Consider the following 19,064-nt stretch of genomic DNA (forward strand, 5'->3'; position numbering starts at 1 on the left):
TACAAATGAGTTGTGGATCAGCCTGTAGATAAGGCTAGCACTGAGAGATAAAAGAAACAATGGGATGGATTCCACTGATTGATGAATGGAAAGAGATATTTGCCTTTACAAACAAACTGTAGGGCTGCTGATAAATGAAATTGGATATCGAAAGATGAAAGAAGCAACGGGGGGAAAACTATGAATTCTATAAGAATTAAAAATTAAAAGGGAGGATTATACATTAGAGGGGAATTTCAGGTATCAGGCGTTCCGGGAAGTCTGTGCCTCTCAGGTACCTCAGCCAATGGGGAAAGAGAGAGGAAAATGCGGCCGGTAAATAGGATAAAAAGGAGGCTGTGTCCTCCAAAAATTTGAGAGATCCCAGGGGAATGTCCCATGGCCTCTCCCTTTATTCGAATAAAGCAAAAAGGACTCCTCTGTCTCCTTTTTGGACATAAACCTCTGGTGTTTGTGGATTAATTTTCCTGACAATTTTGGGGGCTCGTCCGGGATCTTTCCACCATCCGGGGCGGCGGGCAGCGAGTGGAGCTGAAGGCACGCCTCACCCAGTATCGGTGATCAGCTCCCCTTGGTGCCAGCTGGCACCGGGCGATTGATTGGTTCCCGAGACTGTCCAGGAGACAGACGAGTGGCGGACCAGGGGGGTCCATGAAGAGTCCGCAGGGAAGGACCACTGAAAATCTCACCGGTGAGTAAAATGGGATCTTCGGGGAGCAAACCTGGGAGGGCACCCATGGAGGGTAGCACAGGTAAACCTGAGAGGGCACCCATGGAGGGTAGCACAGGTAAAACGGGGCACCCAGAGAGGGTTGGAAAGGTGAAGCCGCGAAGGGGCCCCGGCAAAAGGGATGACAATCCCATAGTACCCCCGGAGAGTCCCTTGGGGTGAATGCTGAGGTCTTGGGAGAGATTGTATATTCACCCAGAAGTAACTATGGAAATTATGGTAAAATATTGTTATTTTGTGTGGCCAGAGTATAAGTTGGCAAGGGGACTTATATGGCTACTTATGGAACAGATAAAATTCATTTGTGTCGAATTTTGTGAAGGTATTTAGAGGAGAATTGGAAAGGATGGATTGAAAGGGAATGTGGATTAATATGGGTCAGACAAGAAACAAGAAAAATTTATGTGTTAAGAAAAAAGAGGAGGAAGAGGAAAGTGGTGAGGATTGGAATGTTTTTCAGCACCTTCCCCGTCTTGTCCTCCAGTGTTGCCAGCTGACCCAGGGCCAGCTGCAGGTCGTCTGTATCCTCAACTTTCAGAGCAAGGGGATCAGGGAAATGTTATTCCTACAGCCTCACCTGAGAAGGATGATGGTGTAGGGGGAGGGGAGCAGCATGTTGTATCACCCCCCAGAACTAGAAGAGGAACTCAGTTTAGGGCATCAGAAGCCCCCCAAGAGACAGGGGTACACCAGATGCCACTCTGTCAAGTTCCTTTGGGGAGTCAAGGGGGAGGATTTGGATTTGTAATTGTACCACTCACTACCCAGGATATAAGAGGGTTATAAAAAGAATTACCCCCATATTTGGATGATCCCATAGGGGTGGGGGAAAAGATAGAGGAATATTTGGGAAATACAGATTATACATGGAAGGATTGGGATTTTCTATTGGGAATTTTGTTTGGGAAATGAATGATTTTGCAAGAAGCTCGGCAGCTGTGGGAGGATGAACACCCACAAGCAGCAGGGGGGGCTGGACCCAATGCACCTACGGTGGGTGATGCCATCCCCCAGGCAGACCCCCAGTGGGACCCAAATAACCAGGCCAGTCTGGCTCACCGTGATTACCGTGCTTATTTGATTAGGGCAATCAAGTCAGTGGCTCCCAGAACTAAAAACATAGCTAAGGCTATGTCGTTAGAACAGGAGAAACAGGAAAGCCCTCATTGGTTGGAGAGGATTAGGGATGCCTTGAGGAAGCACAGGGGGATGGATCCTGAAGGGCCAGCCTTCAACACATTGCTTAAGGTGCAATTTGTTACTAAGGCCTGGCCTGATATAAGGAAAGGAGTACAAAAAGATGAAAAGTGGCAAAATAAGCCTCTAGAGGAATTGGTTAGAAAAACACTGCAGATATCTGTAAGAAGGGATGAGGAAAAGGCAAAAGCTAAAGTAAGGATGATGGCAGAGTTTTTGCAGCCCCAGAGGAATAAACCGCAGGGTCCAAGGGGTCCCCAGGGACAGAGGGGACGGGGTCGGCCACAAGGAAGTGGCAGAGGGATTCCCTCCTCGGCAGGGGACAGCCGACCCAAACAGCGGCTGGGGAAGAACCAGTGTGCTGTCTGCAGGGCAGAAGGGCATTGGAAAAACGAGTGTCCGCAAAAACAACTGGACCCTCAGGAGGAGGAAGTCCAGAGGATAATGGAAATGGATTATTAGGGGTGTCAGGGGCTCCTATTATACCAAAGACCCACCACTCAAGAGCCCTTAATAACTTTTAAGGTGGGTCCGGATCGAGAGGAGGTGTGTTTTTTGGTAGACACGGGGGGCCTCTCGGTCCACCTTAAATTTTATACCTAAGGGGGGGAAATTGTCAAAAAGATCCTTGGTTATTCAAGGAGTAAGCGGGAAGGATAAGCGACTGCATTTTATTCAACCGCTGTTAATAGATGTGGGGGACAGATTTGAACTGCATGAATTCTTGTTTGTTCCTAATTGTGATTGTAATTTACTGGGAAGAGATTTGATGGCTAGAATGGGAATGCAAATTAGTATTGTACGAAGTGACACGGAGTCCGAAACTGTGATATCTTTGTGTAAAATGTCTGAAAAGGCTTATGCTAAAATAAATCCGAAGTATGGGCAGCTCCAGGGAAATATGGGAAACTGGACATAGAGCCTCTCCAAATTACTTTGAAGCAACCAGGACAAGTGGTGTCTAAAAAGCAATACCCTCTTTCAAGGGAGGGAAAGAAGGGGTTACAGCCTGTTATTGAGTCCCTGCTAAAAGCAGGTCTTTTAAACCCGTGTATGTCTCCCTATAACACCCCTATCCTGCCGGTTAAGAAACCGGATGGAACTTACAGAATGGTGCAGGATTTAAGAATAATAAATGAGATTGTCAAACCAAGGCATCCCACAGTTCCAGATCCATACACAATCCTAAATCAAATCCCTTCTTCACATCAGTATTATTCTGTACTGGATTTGAAGGATGCTTTCTGGGGGTGTCCAATCACAGAAGATAGTAAACAGTATTTTGCTTTTGAGTGGGAACAGGAGGAAGGAGGGAAAATGATAAAACAACAATTGACATGGACAGTACTCCCTCAAGGATATACAGAATCACCAGTTCTGTTTGGGCAAGCTTTGCAGAAAATATTAAGAGAGTTTACTCCACCCTCAGGAGTCAAGTTGTTGCAGTATGTAAATGATTTGCTCTTATCAGGGGAACAGGAAAAGGTGGTTGAAGAGGCTACTGTAAAGCTGCTTAATTTTCTTGAAAAAAAAAAAAAAAAGGGACTTAGAGTATCCAAAAAGAAAGCACAGTTAGTAAAAAAGAAGGTCAAATATTTGGGACACATTCTGTCCGAAGGGTTACGGTGTATTGATCCAGAAAAGATACAAGGGATTTTACAGGTACCATTACCCCAGACTAAAAAGGAGTTACGGCAGTTTTTAGGGTTGGTGGGGTACTGCAGAGCATGAATCGAGGATTTTTCTGTGGTGGCCAGACCTTTATATAACTTTTAACCCAAAACAGTCCTAATGTCGTGGTATGGACACCAGAAGGAGAGAAAAGCTTTAAGAAATTAAAAGACAAATTGGTTAAGGCCCCAGTTTTAGCTCTTCCAGATGCAGAAAAAGAATTTCAGCTATATGTGGATGTCAAACAGGGTCATGCTAAAGGAATTTTGGTGCAAGAGCATGGGGAAACACGGAGGCCTGTTGCCTGTTTTTCTAAGTTGTTAGACCCGGTGGCCAGAGGCTGGCCCCATTGTCTGCAGAACTGTGCAGCCACAGCTCTGATGGTGGCTGAGGCCCGAAAGCTGACAAGGGGAGGGTATCTCATTGTTAAAGTCCCACATCAGATTAAAGCTTTGCTAACTGAGAGAGCCTCTAAGTGGATGACGAGTGCTCGATTATTACAGTATGAATCTTGTTTAATGGAACAGGAGGATTTAGAATTTAAAGGTGGGGAAATTTTTAATCCAGCCTCTTATTTAAATAGCCCTGGAGAAAAGGGGGGCTAGGAAGAAATCCATGATTGTATCCAGGTTATAGACCTCCAGACACGGGCTAGGGAAGATCTACGAGATATTTCCTGGCCTGAGGGAGAGAATGTGTTCATTGATGGGTCCTCCAAGGTGGTAGAAGGGAAACGATTTACAGGATACTCTATCGTGAATGGAAAGCAATTAAAGGAAGGGGGGAGGTTACCAGCCACCTGGTCAGCTCAGACAGCAGAGCTGTACGCGCTTGTGAGAGCCTGTGAATTATACCAGGACAAGACAGTAAATATATTTACTGATTCTAAATATGTATATGGGGTAATACATGCACTTAGAAAACTATGGAAAGAAAGAGGTTTATTAAGCTGCAGAGGAAAGACGTTAGCTCACGAGAACTTAATCTCTCGCCTATTGGAGGCAGTGAATTTACCAAAAAGGGTGGCGATAATCCACATTAAGGGGCATCAGGCAGGATGGTCGGAGGAGGCAATAGGAAACCGACTAGCTGATGAAGAAGCTCGGAAAGCTGCATTGTTGCCGGAAGTCTCTAAGATCCTGCCTTTGCTCCCAGTAACTGCACCGCTGCCAGAGAAACTCTCTTTTCCACCAGAAGAACTTGAAATAATTAAAAAGAGTGGGGCAGAGGAAAGAGAAAATAATTGGTATACAAGGGATAGTAAGCAGTGGATACCAAAAGCTCTAGCCCTACAATCGTTAAAACAACTTCATGAAAGGAGTCATTGGGGCTCCCGAGGACTGGCAGAAGCCTTCCTCAAAATGAACGCTGCTGTTGGTCTCTTTAACCTGGCAAAGCGAGCTATTGAATGTTGTTTAATTTGTGCTAAAACCAACAACAAAGTTACAAAGAAACTGGCCAGGGGAGGGAGGCGTTGGGCAGTACGTCCCTTCCAGAGATGCCAGGTGGATTTTACTGAAATGCCTCGAGTGGCAAGATTTAAATATCTTCTGGTAACAGTATGTCAATTAACCGGGTGGCCAGAAGCATTTCCAACTGTGTCAGCAACTACAGGATCAGTTGTTAAAATATTTTTGGAACAAAAAATTCCAAGATATGGGATGGTGGAAGCGATAGATTCAGATAGGAGAACTCATTTTACAGGAAAAATTCTTCAAGGAGTTATGACTGCTTTAGGGATACAGTGGAACCTCCATACCCCCTGGCACCCACAGAGTTCGGGTCAGGTTGAGAAGATGAATGAAGAAATAAAGAAACATCTCCTGAAGCTGGTGATAGAAACTAAGATGCCGTAGGTACGGCTCCTGCCCCTGGCTTTAACAAGAGTAAGAGCCAAACCCAGGGGAGATATTCAATTATCTCCCTTTGAATTGATCTTTGGAATTCCTTACCCTTGTAATTCTCAGCCGAGTGGGGGGATAAAGATAAGTGATGTGTATTTAAAACAATATGTGGCTGGGATACTGTCTCTTGTGAAATCTCTTCGACAGGAAGCTCAGCTGGCACAGACCCTGCCTTTGGACTTTGCTGTTCACAACATCCAACCGGGACACTAGCTTAAGGAGTGGAAAGAAGCACCACTGGTGGCGAAGTGGCGTGGACCTTTCCAGGTGTTGCTGACCACAGGAACAGCCGTCAAGACAGCTGAACACGGGTGGACCCATCACACTCGAGTCAAGGTCTCTGCAGCCCCAGAGGTTTGGACATGTCAGCTGGAGGAGAAGGACGGGAAGCCGCGACTGACACTCCGCAGGAGTGGACTGGAGCAGTAGCCAGTGCGTCGACATCGGGGGAAGCCTCGTGTGCCCACCCACAGAGTGCCTGCTGAAATAAATTGTGTGGGCATCCCTCCTCTCAGATCTCCAGTCATTGGGGGCCAACCCTTGCTGTCATTGTTTTCTTTCTGTTAAGCTGTTTCTGTGCCTTCACTCGCCACAAGTGGTGTGAAAGACAACGTGAAAGTAAAAATTAAGTTAGGAAATTAGATTACACAATCAGAATGTTTCTCTTAATAATGTTACCTTTATATTATCAGTTAGGTTGGAGCCAAGAATGGGAAAGTAATTGTTTTGACCTTAGGAGAAAAAGTAGCAAAAACCTTTATGGGAATGGGACATGTTTTCTTGGCTACCTGGTGGACTATAGGTTAAACAATTACTTTTTTTCCTCTTATGTGCTGTAGCAACTCTAATCTTTTTACCATGCACGATCCCTTGCTTAGTACAACTTATTCAACATGTGATCAAAGGGATGCAGGTAATAGCCACGCCTACTGATCCAGAGATGGTTACAAAAGGACAGAAATTGATGTCACTCCAAATAATTACAAAACCAAAAAAAAGACTCAGGAACAAAAAATTAAGTCAATGATAGCTAAAGTTTGTAAAGACAATTATTAAAAAATAAAAGAGGAGGGATTGAGAGGAATGTTGAATTTGTCTTTACAAATGAGTTGTGGATCAGCCTGTAGATAAGGCTAGCACTGAGAGATAAAAGAAACAATGGGATGGATTCCACTGATTGATGAATGGAAAGAGATATTTGCCTTTACAAACAAACTGTAGGGCTGCTGATAAATGAAATTGGATATCGAAAGATGAAAGAAGCAACGGGGGGAAAACTATGAATTCTATAAGAATTAAAAATTAAAAGGGAGGATTATACATTAGAGGGGAATTTCAGGTATCAGGCGTTCCGGGAAGTCTGTGCCTCTCAGGTACCTCAGCCAATGGGGAAAGAGAGAGGAAAATGCGGCCGGTAAATAGGATAAAAAGGAGGCTGTGTCCTCCAAAAATTTGAGAGATCCCAGGGGAATGTCCCATGGCCTCTCCCTTTATTCGAATAAAGCAAAAAGGACTCCTCTGTCTCCTTTTTGGACATAAACCTCTGGTGTTTGTGGATTAATTTTCCTGACAGAGTAGATCAAAAGTTGCTAGACCCCACCCCACCACCACCTTCTGACATGGAACTGCTCCCAGCCCTCCTAGCCCTGGGAAAGGGACACGAGATCGGAATCCATCACAGACGCGAGGGCCCCGTGCAGACTGTCACCCCCTCCATTTCATGCCCCCCTCCTTCTCGCCCTTTGGATTGCCCGGTTAGATACAGGGCTGATAGGGCCACTGAGTTTGGAGGAAACACCGGTGTGCCTTGTTACTCCGCTGCCCTATGTCTACCCCAAGATGGCAATGGGCACGCTATCTTGGACCCCCCCGTCCCTTCCCCTCCCTTCCCACGTCTTCTCCTTGCCCTCCTTCCTACCCCTTTGTCTCGGTTTAATTTCGATTTCCCGGCCAATGCACCAAATTATGTCTCCGTTTTGTATTGCCAATTTAAATAAACTTTTTGTTGTTGTTGTTGTGAGACAGAACCAGGAGCAAAAGAGCAAGGCAGGCCTAAAACTTGAGAGAGTATAAAAAAAAAATATTAACTACACAAACAAAGAGAAGGGGAAAAAAACAAATTCAGAATAAGATTTTTCAGATTACTCCTTCCTTCCCTTTCCCAGCCTTCATAACAACAAAACAAATATATAACAAATACTTCAGTCAGTCCCCAATTTAGTCTTTTTCAGTTCACTTCCAGAGTGAGAAGCCTTCTTTTGTTGAAAGCTGTAGGGATTTTTTCCACAAGAAGGAAGAAGAAAGTCCTCTTGTGGATTCATTTTTCATGATTTGCATCTGCCCGGGAATCTGCAATTGTGACACTCCTTCCAACTCCACAGCCCTCCCAAAGCTGTAGATGTGGGCCATGTCTGTCTCATGGGGTATTACTTTTAAGAATGAAATGTTCTACAGCAAAGGTTCTCTTTATCTCCTTTCCCTCTGTTCAGGCTTCATCCTCAAAAAAACTGAAATCCCCTTCTTTCCTCAGGGCAAAGATTCTCAACACAGGTGCTCTTTGGTCAAATCATCTATTAAATGGAACATTTCCATCCCCCCATGTCTTTTTCCATGAATTATAGGAATATTCAGTACATCAGTTCATCCCTACAATTTTACAAAAAGATTTTCAGCCATTTCAGCATCTTCTCATTCTCCTTCCATCTAAAAAAACTTAGCTCTTACGTCACTGACTTCAGAAATCTTCTTATTCCCTTTCATATTCCAATAAAAGGCCGGAGGCTTTGCAAATCTTATCTGAGCACTAAAGAGTTAAAGTTTAACACCACTACAAAAGTTGGGCCAGGCTCAGGCCGCGCTGGAGGGGGCAGCAGAGGTGTTAATCAGCCCTTCTGGGGCTGGGTTGCAGCCCCACACTGCTCATGGCCACCCGGGCAGGCCCGGCCTGTCCGACACTCCTCCGAGCCAGCAGCAGGAGCTGGGCTCCCCCCACCCCAGAGCCGCAGGCCCGTGGAGGAGGAAGCCGTGAAGGTCTTATCAACGAGCTTCTCCTCCTCCCGGCCATCGGGTCTCCCTCGTTTGCAAATGGGGCCCAAGCGTCCTCCCGAGCCTCCCCCCCCCCTCCCCCCGCATGGGGGGCGGGGGGAAACTCGGGTTGATGTTACCTGCTCAGCCACCGGAAAGACAAAAGAGCCTCAGTTCCGGATTACCTCCTTCAAAATGTGTGTTCACAGAGTGAACTAACTTTCTCTAATTGGCTGTTGCAGGTATCCCAACCCCCACAGAGGAAATTCCCTTAGCGAGAACTTCTCTCTGAGTTTCTTCTTCCCAAGTCAACCTATCACACCCTTGCAAAATGCCAGTCATTTCCAGCATTCCGCCCTCCTGCTCCGATGTACACCCCCTGCGTGTCGAGTGACACCCCTACTTCGGGCTCCACCCCTCCCACCTCAGAACACGTCTCTGCGTCTGGATGCACCCCCACTGGGAATGCTGGAAATACATCTACCAGGATTCCAGAAGTGACGCTTTCAAACATGGCGGTGCCCATGAAGTCCGTGCCGAAGGTTAAACACCAGCTTATTTCTAACCAAAAGAAGGCCTTTCTAGTGTCCGGACATTCCCTCTCCTCACCATCTTCCTCCTTCTCATCATCTGAAGAAGACCTCAGCCCCTCTAGACCCAGTAACACCAAAGATCCTTGGGAAATGGTACGCAAAGCTGCTGTGGAGGATGGGGACTGGGACTTTGTTTCAAAATTCACTGCCTTTCCATTTATTCACTGAGGGAGGGGAGCTAACCTGAAATGGGAGCATTTGGTATATGGAGAAGTGAAGGAGCTATGCAAAGCTGCCAGAGAATATGGCAGGGAATCACCTTATTTTAATAATCTGATCAGAGCTACCTTCTCTGCACATGTGCTGAACCCACGTGACTTAAAATACATTATGACAATGTTGTTGTCCCCAACTGAATGCACTCTATGGGAAGGAGGATGGAAGAGACTGTTAAACCAATTATTACAAGATTATGCAGGGGTTCAAACACGGGCTGGATTAACACTAGACCAGCTGATGGGTGAAGGAGCCTACACACAATCTCCCCAGGCCTGTCCTAACTGACATCAAGGATGCAGCTAATAAAGCCTTGATGCAGATACCGGCTGGGAGTACCCCTAGCCTGGACTTTGTGCATATAAAACAAGGCCCTACCGAAACATACATGAAGTTTATAGATAGACTCAAAATTGCACTGGATAGATAAATCTTACAAGAAAGGGTCAAAGAGGAGTTACTTAGAAAGCTGGCTGCCTCCAATGCCAACTCAGAATGTAAAAAGATTTTGCGCTGTTATAAATGAGAAACAAAAGTCTCGGTATTCAGTAAAATCTAGATTGCTTTATTTAATATAGAAAGAGCAAGCAACGCTGGGGAACATGAGGGGTCAATGCCCACTCCACGCCCCACTGAACCTTGGTTTGCAGCCTCTTCTTATACTATGTTTTTTTGTTGTAATCAATGATTTTTGGCTTTTTGCTGTCATAATTTTGCCAGGTAAACAGTGGTGGTCGAATAAACATCCTTATCTTAATTCACAAAGTCTCCGGGTGATAATCAGTCACAGATAGCCATCTGGTCTTTGTAGATAATCACCAGCGAAATCGGGAAGTCTGGTCCTTGAGATAGGTAGCATTGATCAAACAAAGGCAAGAAAGACTATTGGGAAGTCTGATTTTGCAATCTGGTAGCTGATACAACTTATTTGGAAAACATAACATAACAAGGTGATTTTAAACAGAATGATTTAATCATATAATTTCCTTTATCAAGTGTCCATGCTTCACTTCAGAGCTTAGTATTCTGGTTTATACAAACCCCAATGCTTTTGTGATTAACACAAATCTTTTAACAATTATCACAATTTCCCCACTTTTTTTTATCCCATTGATTTATGTTTGGGCTTTAAATTTTGTTTGTACTTCTTGTACTAGATTTAATTTATTCACTGCCATTAGTTTTGTTGTCGACTCAGGATTCACTGGTATCGTAGCAATTTGCATTCCTTGAACCACTGATTGGATTAGTCGAATGAAGCGTGGAACAAGACAAGGGATAAACAGTAATCTTAATAATGCACATGTTAACATAGAATCTAATTTCTTTCACTAAGCTCCCTTCAACAGGTTATTCCACCAATTATCATTAAGCATAGAGTTCCAGGTTTGTACAGGTACATGAGCTATTCGTTTTATTTCTTCTGCAATTCTAGTAATTACTTCACCATTATCATCAATTTCTAAGCAGCATTCAGAATTATTAAACTTTCCACACACTCCCCCTTCTTCAGATAACAGATAGTCTAGAGCCAGTCGGTTTTGATATACTGCTGCTCTAGTTTGGGTAAGTTGTTTAGCTATCAATTCCATTGCTCGGGCTGTCCGGTTTGAAGTAATTTCTACCACGGCTTGTAGCCTGATAATTCTATTTAGCATATAAATTGGAGTGCGATAGCCCCAGCTCCCATCTTGAGCCCAGGTAGCTGGTCCATAATATTCAATAATTCGTTCTGGGGTCATTCATCATCCTTCCACATTTGTGTTCCCCCTATGTCTGTGCTCCTTTTATTTCGATACAAAGTTTCATACAAGGGAACTCCTAACACTTTATTACCCTTTTCCTTTGGTAATGGGATACCTTCGAGACAAATTGATCCCATACCAACATCAAGTCCTCTGGATTAGCACTTTGAGCTCTCCAGGCTCGGATGTCACTGCCCAGCCTACAGTAGGAGGGGTTACAGGACCCTTTAATTAACACATGTTGTCCTGGATTAATCTTAGGTATGGCAAATCCTAGAGCAACAGTTTAAGCTAAAATTCCCTTTTCTCTTAATTCTTGCAAAGTTTTTGCTGATTGTTATTATGTAATTCTGAAGAGAAGGGTCCTGAACTAAGGTCGGATCAAGGTGTACTCCTTTAGGGTAAGGCATACCATACAGCATTTCATATGGTGAAATCCCCGTTTTTGAATTTGGCATTGTTCGTATATTAGACAGGGCTAGTGGGAGGCACTTTGTCCATGGCATTTTAGTCTCAATCATTAATTTTGACAGCTGTTGTTTTAATGTTTGATTCATCCTTTCAACCCTCCCAGAACTCTGAGGGTGCCAAGGTGTACGATATTCCCAGCTGATGCCCAGCACCGAGGTCAGCAACTTAAGCACCATTGATGTAAAGTGCATCCCCTGGTCTGAGTCTATTGCTCGAACCAGGCCATACCTTGGGATTATGTGTTCCAACAATATTTTGGCTACCACTTGTGATGTGGGTCTAGCTGCAGGGTATGCCTCTATCCAGGGGGTTAATTGGTTTACTTTTACTAGTAAGTATTTCCATCTTTCTATTTTTGGTAATTCTGTAAAATCTATTTGTATTTTTTCAAAAGGTCTGTAAGCAGTTTTCCGTCCTCTTGATGGACCATGTTGCACACTTTTTTAAAATTAATTTTTTTACAAGTTAAACAACCCTGGATGTTCTGTTTTGCAATATCAAAAATGCTGATGCATTCAAAAAATTCTAAAAATTATTTTGCTAGCACTTTGGTTCCCCATATAGGAATTGTGCAGGACTTTGAGCAGTTGTTGCTTTTAGCTTTATGTCTGGGGAAGTGATTTGAATAGCTTCATATTTTAATATTCAGGCATCGGTTAGCCATTTCTCATATTTTTGATTCAGAATTCCCCTTACGTTATGAGGGGTGTGGACCACTAGGGTCGTCCCAAAGGTGACATTTCAGGCTTCTTCAATTAAAAGTGCGGTGGCCACTAGGGCCTGGAGGCATGTGGGCCAACCCCGACTGACAGGGTCGAGCAGTTTAGAATAAAATCCCACTGGCTTTCGACTGCCGGCCCATTCCTGGGTGAGCACTCCATATGCTGTTTGATCAGAGGTATTTACAAATAACTGAAATGGTTTCTCCAAATCTGGGAGACTTAGTACAGGGCCTTGAATTAAAGCATGTTTGACCTTTTCAAAACTTTTATTATTTTCCTCTGTCCATTTTAAACAATTAGTGGTAAGTTTTTCATATAGAAATTTCACTTTCTCACTAAATTTTTCTATCCATTGACGACAGTATCCCAGCAGTCCCAAAATTTTCCTCACTTCTTTTTTGGTTTTTGGAGGTCCCAGACTTAAAATTCCAGAGATTCTATTAGGATCCAATTTCTTTTTCCCTTTACTTAGCCAATGTCCCAAATATTTTACTTCTGGTTCTGTGAACTGTAATTTGGCTTTGGATACCTTCAATCCCTGTTGTCCCAAAAAGTTTAAAAGTTTTATAGTCCCATTTCTAGTAGATTTCTTGTCACTTCCTGCTATTAATAGATCATTTACATATTGTAACAAGACTGCATCAATTCTTCTAGGGCCCGCCCAAGGAGATTGGGGGAGTCTGTAAAGCCCTGAGGCAATACCGTCCAACAGTATCTCCCCATTCAAAGGCAAAATAATGTCTACTACTTTCCTCTAATGGGCATGCCCAGAAGGCATCTTTTAGATCTATTACACTATACCAAGTGTAGTCAGGGGACAGCTGGCTTAAGAGGGTGTAAGGGTTTGCTACTACAGGAAATTTGGTAAGAGTTCGTTGATTTATAGCCCTCAAATCCTGTACCAATCTGTAATTCCCATCTGTCTTTTTGACAGGCAGAATAGGAGTATTATGTGGGGACATAGATGGTTTTAAAGTCCCTTGTTGCAAAAGCTTTTCTATGACAGGCTTAAGGCCCTGTCTCCCTTCTAATGATATTGGATATTGACGAACTCGGATAGGTAAATTGGGATCAGTGATTTGCACTTTGATAGGTTTTATTTTTAACTTCCTTATTTCTCCAGGGGTATGCCACACTTCAGGACATATTTGTTCTTCATCGTTTTGGGTTAAGGAATACATTTTAAGTTGCCCTTGGGATATTTCATGTTGGAGTCAGTAAGTCAGGAGTCTCTCTGATTTCTTCAGAGAGAAATCAGAGTGCAGGGATTGAATTAAAGTCTTTGGATGGAATAAGTAAGTGAATAGATGGAGTGAATAAGTAAGTAAATGGAATAAGTTTTAATTGCTTTTAGTGAGTAAAAGGTCTTAGATGCCAGAGAAGTAGTACATGTTCTAGTGAAGGTTGAAAAACATGCTAGTGTTTCCTTGGAGGCTCCAAGAACCTAGCTTCAGACATAATAGAGTTAAGAATATTGCTTACATTTTTCATTTAGAACAAGACAGGCCATGTACGTAGTCTATACATAGCCTGGCGTGCTAAGAAACCATAATTCTAATAGGTTAAAGAGTAGTGGTCCGAGTTTGTGTCTTAGCTAGTTGGAAAGTTTCTATAAAAGAACATGCATCAGGGAGAGCTGGTGCTCTATGCCATGGCTTTTTGCCATGTGCATTTTGCCATTGCATTTTGCCATTGCTTTATGCCTTTGCTTTGCTTTGCTTTGTTTTTGCTTTTCAGACTGATGTGCTTCTGCAATAAATAACTTTATAGCAACTATTAGCCGCTTTGCTTTTTACACAAAAGGAGAATAAGCCCGACAGTGTGGGTGCCCATGAGGCACCCGGAGGTTCCCCGAAACCTCAGATTTGGTGCCCTGTGTGCTGCCGTGCTTTCGCTTCGCTTTGCAAAGGATTTTAGCTACTGTCGGGCCTCCTCAAGGGCCTCATTTAAGTGTGGTAAGGAGAAGGCTGGACACCCCACCGACTGCTGAGAGGAGCAGGTACCCATAAGAGTTGGACGACTGGGGCTGAGGCCAGAACTTCTCATCACCTATCTTATACTGAGGTGAGATTTTGGGGAAAGATAAGAGCTTGGGAAATAATACGCCAGAAGTGCAGGAATATCTTTTATATTGAGATGAGTTAAGCTTTGAGGAAATCTGTAGAGATGGGAAAAATATATATGAAGAGCAGAAATATATCTTTGATTACTTAAAATCTTTATTGAGGAAAAATTACTTTAATGTTTCAGATGATGAGTTAAGAGGCCTTTTAATATATGTTCAGAAGAATTTTCCAAATATAGATCCCGATTCTGCTTTAAGCTCTTTTCTATGGGATCAGATAGGACTTAAGCTTTTAGATGATACTACTCAGGGAGATTAAGAAGCCCCTTTGTTATTACTGTTATAAATGAGAGACAAAAGTCTCAATATTCAGCAAAATTTAGATTGCTTTATTTGATATAGAAAGAGCAAGCAGCACGCTGGGGAACGTGAGGGGTCACTGCCCACTCCATGCTCCACCGAACCTTTGTTTGCAGCCTCTTCTTATACTGTGGTTTCTCGTTGTAATCAATAATTTTTGGATTTTTGTTGCCATAAGCAGTGGTGGTTGAATAAACATCCTTATACAAATTCACAAAGCCTCCAGGCGATAATCAGTCACAGATAGCCATCTGGTCCTTGTAGATAACCACCAGAGAAGTTCTGGAAGTCTGGTCCTTGGGATAGGCAGTATTGATCAGACAAAGGCAGGAAGGGCTATTGGGAAGTCTGATTTTGCAATCTGGTAGCTGATACAACTTATTTGGAAAACATAACATAATATAACATAATATAACATAATATAACATAACAAGGTGATTTTAAACAGAATGATTTAATCATATAATTTCCTTTATCTAGTGTCCATGCTTCACTTCAGAGCTTAGTATTCTGGTTTATACAAACCCCAATGCTTTTGTGATTAACACAAATCTTTTATTAATTATCACCGCGTTCTTTACCGTCTGAACCAGAACCTACTTTAACTCAAATGATAGAGGCTTGCAACCAGCAAGGTATGCCAGAGCAGTCAGCAGCTCTTGAAGCACAGGCAATCAGACAGGGAATTGTGGAAGCTCTGGATGCCAGGAAAGTTATACCATCACAGGGGCAGTCCCAGTACGCATGTTTCAGCTGCTTGCTCCCCAAGGCAGGTATTGGATAACATCAAAAATGCAGCAAACAGAGACATTTTAAAAAGGACTGCCCTCAATAAAGAACAAGACCTAAGGACACTTCACGATATGCACAAGCTGACTGATCCTACATTGAGAACTGACCAATGAACCAAAAAATGCCTTAAATAAAGCATCTCAAGCCATCCAAAAATGACAAACACTGCTCCAATCTTTGTTTTAGTACACACTGGAGAACAAAATAAGTCAGGACTCTGTGTTCCTTTACTACATTTTGGTCTTTTTTTGCACTGATTTTACCATAACTGTATTTTCATAATTTATGTAGGAAAGCCGTTTATTTACTATTCTTCTATTTTGATTTTGTGGTAAGCTGCAGTATAACAGAACCACATGTCCTCTGTTCTCTGATTTTATATTATTGTACTGTTTAAGATTGTGTTTCTAATTAGCTCTACATGTTATCTTTACAGTCTATGTTCTACAGTGACAGCTGGTAGTCCAAACCTTTACCATATACTTACCTCCTGAACTAACTTCAACATTTCAGTGTTTCTAAAATTGCTTCAGTTGAATTCTGTGTGGTTGCAGTTTCAAACTGTTAAATGTTTACAACCTGTTGCAGTTTTTTTTCTAGGTGAAGCAGCCAAAGGTGTTATTAAGCATTTCCTGCAGGCTTTCTCAACTCTGGGTATCCCACAAGAATTTAGAACAGATTATGGTTCAGCCTGTGTTTCCCCAGGAAGTACAGTAATTCTCTAACTTATGGGGAATAAGACACACTACAAGTATCCCACATTCCCCCACAGACTTTCCGTAAAACGCCTCTTAGAATGACAAAGAAGGGGGGAATAGAGTCCCTGTCTACTAGAGAGGCTTAGTACAGCAGTGTATGTTTTTAACTTTTTAAATAATTCATTCATGGAACCTAACTCCCCGATTATCAGGCATTTTTCAAATACCACACAAGTACTGCTACCCAGAAACACACCAAATTTTAGGACCAGTTTCACTAATTATCTGGGGGAAGGATTATGCTTGTGTTTCAACAGGTAAAGGACCTTGGTGGGTTCCTGCTAAGAACATCAAGCCATTCTTACAGCCACTGCAAGAACACCAGCAAGAAGAACCACAAGGAAGACTCAAGGAAAATACGTCCTGAGTACTGCCACCTACCCACAGCAAAATCTCCCTATGTTATTGTGTTGGTTTTACTTGGGGAGGACAAACTTAGAGAGAAGGTTTTTTTTATGAGAACTTTTTTTTGAGTTGATGAGACTAATTGAAGGCTGGTTTGGTTATTAACAGCTTGAGGAACTAATTGGAGAAAATTAGTTTGCTCTGTGAACACATATTTTGAAGGAGGTAACTTGGAAAAAAGCTTTCTTTTTTTTCCGGCAGCAGTGCAGGTAACAGGGCCCCGGCCTGGTCCCACTGCAGGCCTGCGGGCCTGGCAGGGGGGCAGGGCCAGGCCCTCTGTCTGGGGAGCTGGCATGGCCCCGCAGGGAGGAGGGGGTGGCCATAGCAGTGACTGCTGCTGCCGAGCTCAGGGAGGCTAATTGAGATCCCTGCCCCTCCCCCTCCTCCCCCTTTCCAGTGCGACCTGAGTTTCTGAGATCTTGGCACAGCTCCAACATTGCAGCCTTGCTTTCCCTGTATGAAATCTTAACTCTTTTAATGCTCAGATAAGACTTGCAGACTTTTCAGTCCTCCCCAGAGTGAAAAGAAAAAATAAAAAAGCTAAGTTTCTTTAGATGGAAGGAGAATGAAGAGATGCTGTGAAGATGGCTGAAAATCCTTTTGTAAGGTTGTAAAGATGAACTGATATCGCACTGAAAATTCCTATAAACCATGAAAAAAAGACAGGAGAGGTTAGAGTGTTCCATTTAATAGATCATTTGACCAAAAGTACCTGTGTTAAAAATCTTTGCCCAGAGGAAAAAAGGGGATCTCGGTTTTCTGAAGATAAAGCATAAACAAAACAAAACAAAAAAAAGAATTACTTTAGAACAGTCCATTCTTAGCAGTAATACCCCATAAGTTTAACACGGCCCATAAGCACAGCTTTGGGAAAGCTGTGAAGATGGAAGGAGCTTCACGACTTGCAAGTTCTTTCCCGGACAGAAGCAAATCATAAAAGTAAAAGCAAAAAAAAACTGTGTTTTTCCCTCCTTGTGGAAAAGTCCCTATAAGCCTAACAAAAAGAAACTTCTCTCTTCAAAGTAAACTAAAAAAGGACTATTTAAGTTAGAAACTGACTGAAGTAGTTTTTGTATGTTTGTTTTGTTGTTATGAAAGTTAGAAGAGGGGAAGAAGGAGTAGTCTGAAGATCTTATTCTGAATTTGCTTTTTCTTTCTCTTTCTTTGTATAATTAATAACTTTTTTTATACCCTTTTAAGTTTTAAACCTGCCTTGCTCTTGTACTCCTAGTTCTGTCTCATAACAGAAAATAAGTATATTTAAATTAGGAAATCAAAACTATAACATTATGAATATGTTAACCAGAAAATTCAAATTAAACCAAGACAGTTATCAGTTTCACAAGCACCTAATCTTTTAAGTGTCACATAATTTCTTAAGTTTTTTCACAGATTACCCCACAGGACATGACCCCTAGAGGACTCCTGTTCGCTACTGCTATCCTGATCTACACCATGTTCCTCGCAAAATCTTGGAAAGTCCCGCAACCAAAACAAAATGTTTGGGTAACACTAGCTAATATCACTCGACAAGAAATCCTGTGTCTATCAGTAGCTACACCAAACAACTCCTTTTCCACCTGCTTAGTAGGGTTACCAGCGGATAAGTGGCCATTAACAAAAAAGGCCATCCGTAAACTGTGTCCTCACAAAAAATGGATTCACAACCCCGTTGATAACTGGGATTACTGGGCCTGGGACCTGCCACATGCACCACTAGAACTCCAAGAATTGGAAATTCTAGGCTCTGTCAAAATGGACTTTTGTGTTCAATTTCATTACATCAATAAGATAGAAGGAATACAAAAAATACATAGTAGCATTGACATCCCAAAAATAAGAGATTATCAAAACATATGGTGGGATGTTTCCTCCCATCATCCTGTCTACAGAAATGAAAGCATATGGTGTAATTACACCTCATCTATTCTCTCCTGGTCCAGTGATTCCCCATTACAGTTACCATTGGGAACTTTTCTCATTTGTGGAGACAGAGCATGGCCCGCCATCCCATCACACATCAAGGGCGGACCATGCAGCTTGGGGAGGCTTACTATGCTAACAGCCAACCTCACAATGATCTGTAACAGAAAGATTAGGCAAAAAAGATTCATTCACCAATTTGAAGCAGATTACAAAGTTGAAATTAATTTTTGGAATTTCAGACAAAGAGTAGCAGCATCCGCACTAGTTCCTTGGAGTGCTGCGGCAAAAGCTTTAAAAATGTTAGACAGTCTTGTGTCACCAAAATGACACAGAAGGAAAGACGTACTCAGCGACTCTGAGGAATCAAGCAGGAAAAGAAGCACTTTATTTACATTTCATGTCTATTTATAGAATTCCAACAATGACCATGGATTGGCCAGTGAGGATAATACCTCCTTGTAGGAATTGCTGCCTTGGGACGGTCG

The 19,064-nt window shown here is 42.7% G+C and overlaps 1 protein-coding gene across 1 annotated transcript in view; it reads left to right on the forward strand.

Annotated features, from left to right (window-relative positions):
- LOC148220398 (protein patched homolog 1-like) overlaps positions 1 to 10,333 on the forward strand; it is a 164,962-nt gene extending 154,629 nt beyond the window's left edge. The window contains exon 25 of the mRNA XM_088155728.1: positions 8,769 to 10,333. The gene's annotated coding sequence lies outside the window, so the exon portion shown is untranslated. The remainder of the gene's footprint in view (positions 1 to 8,768) is intronic.
- Positions 10,334 to 19,064: the final 8,731 nt, after the last annotated feature.

Source organism: Sturnus vulgaris, chromosome W, assembly GCF_052056855.1.
Source record: "Sturnus vulgaris isolate bStuVul1 chromosome W, bStuVul1.hap1, whole genome shotgun sequence".
In the NCBI taxonomy this organism is placed as follows: Eukaryota; Metazoa; Chordata; class Aves; order Passeriformes; family Sturnidae; genus Sturnus; species Sturnus vulgaris.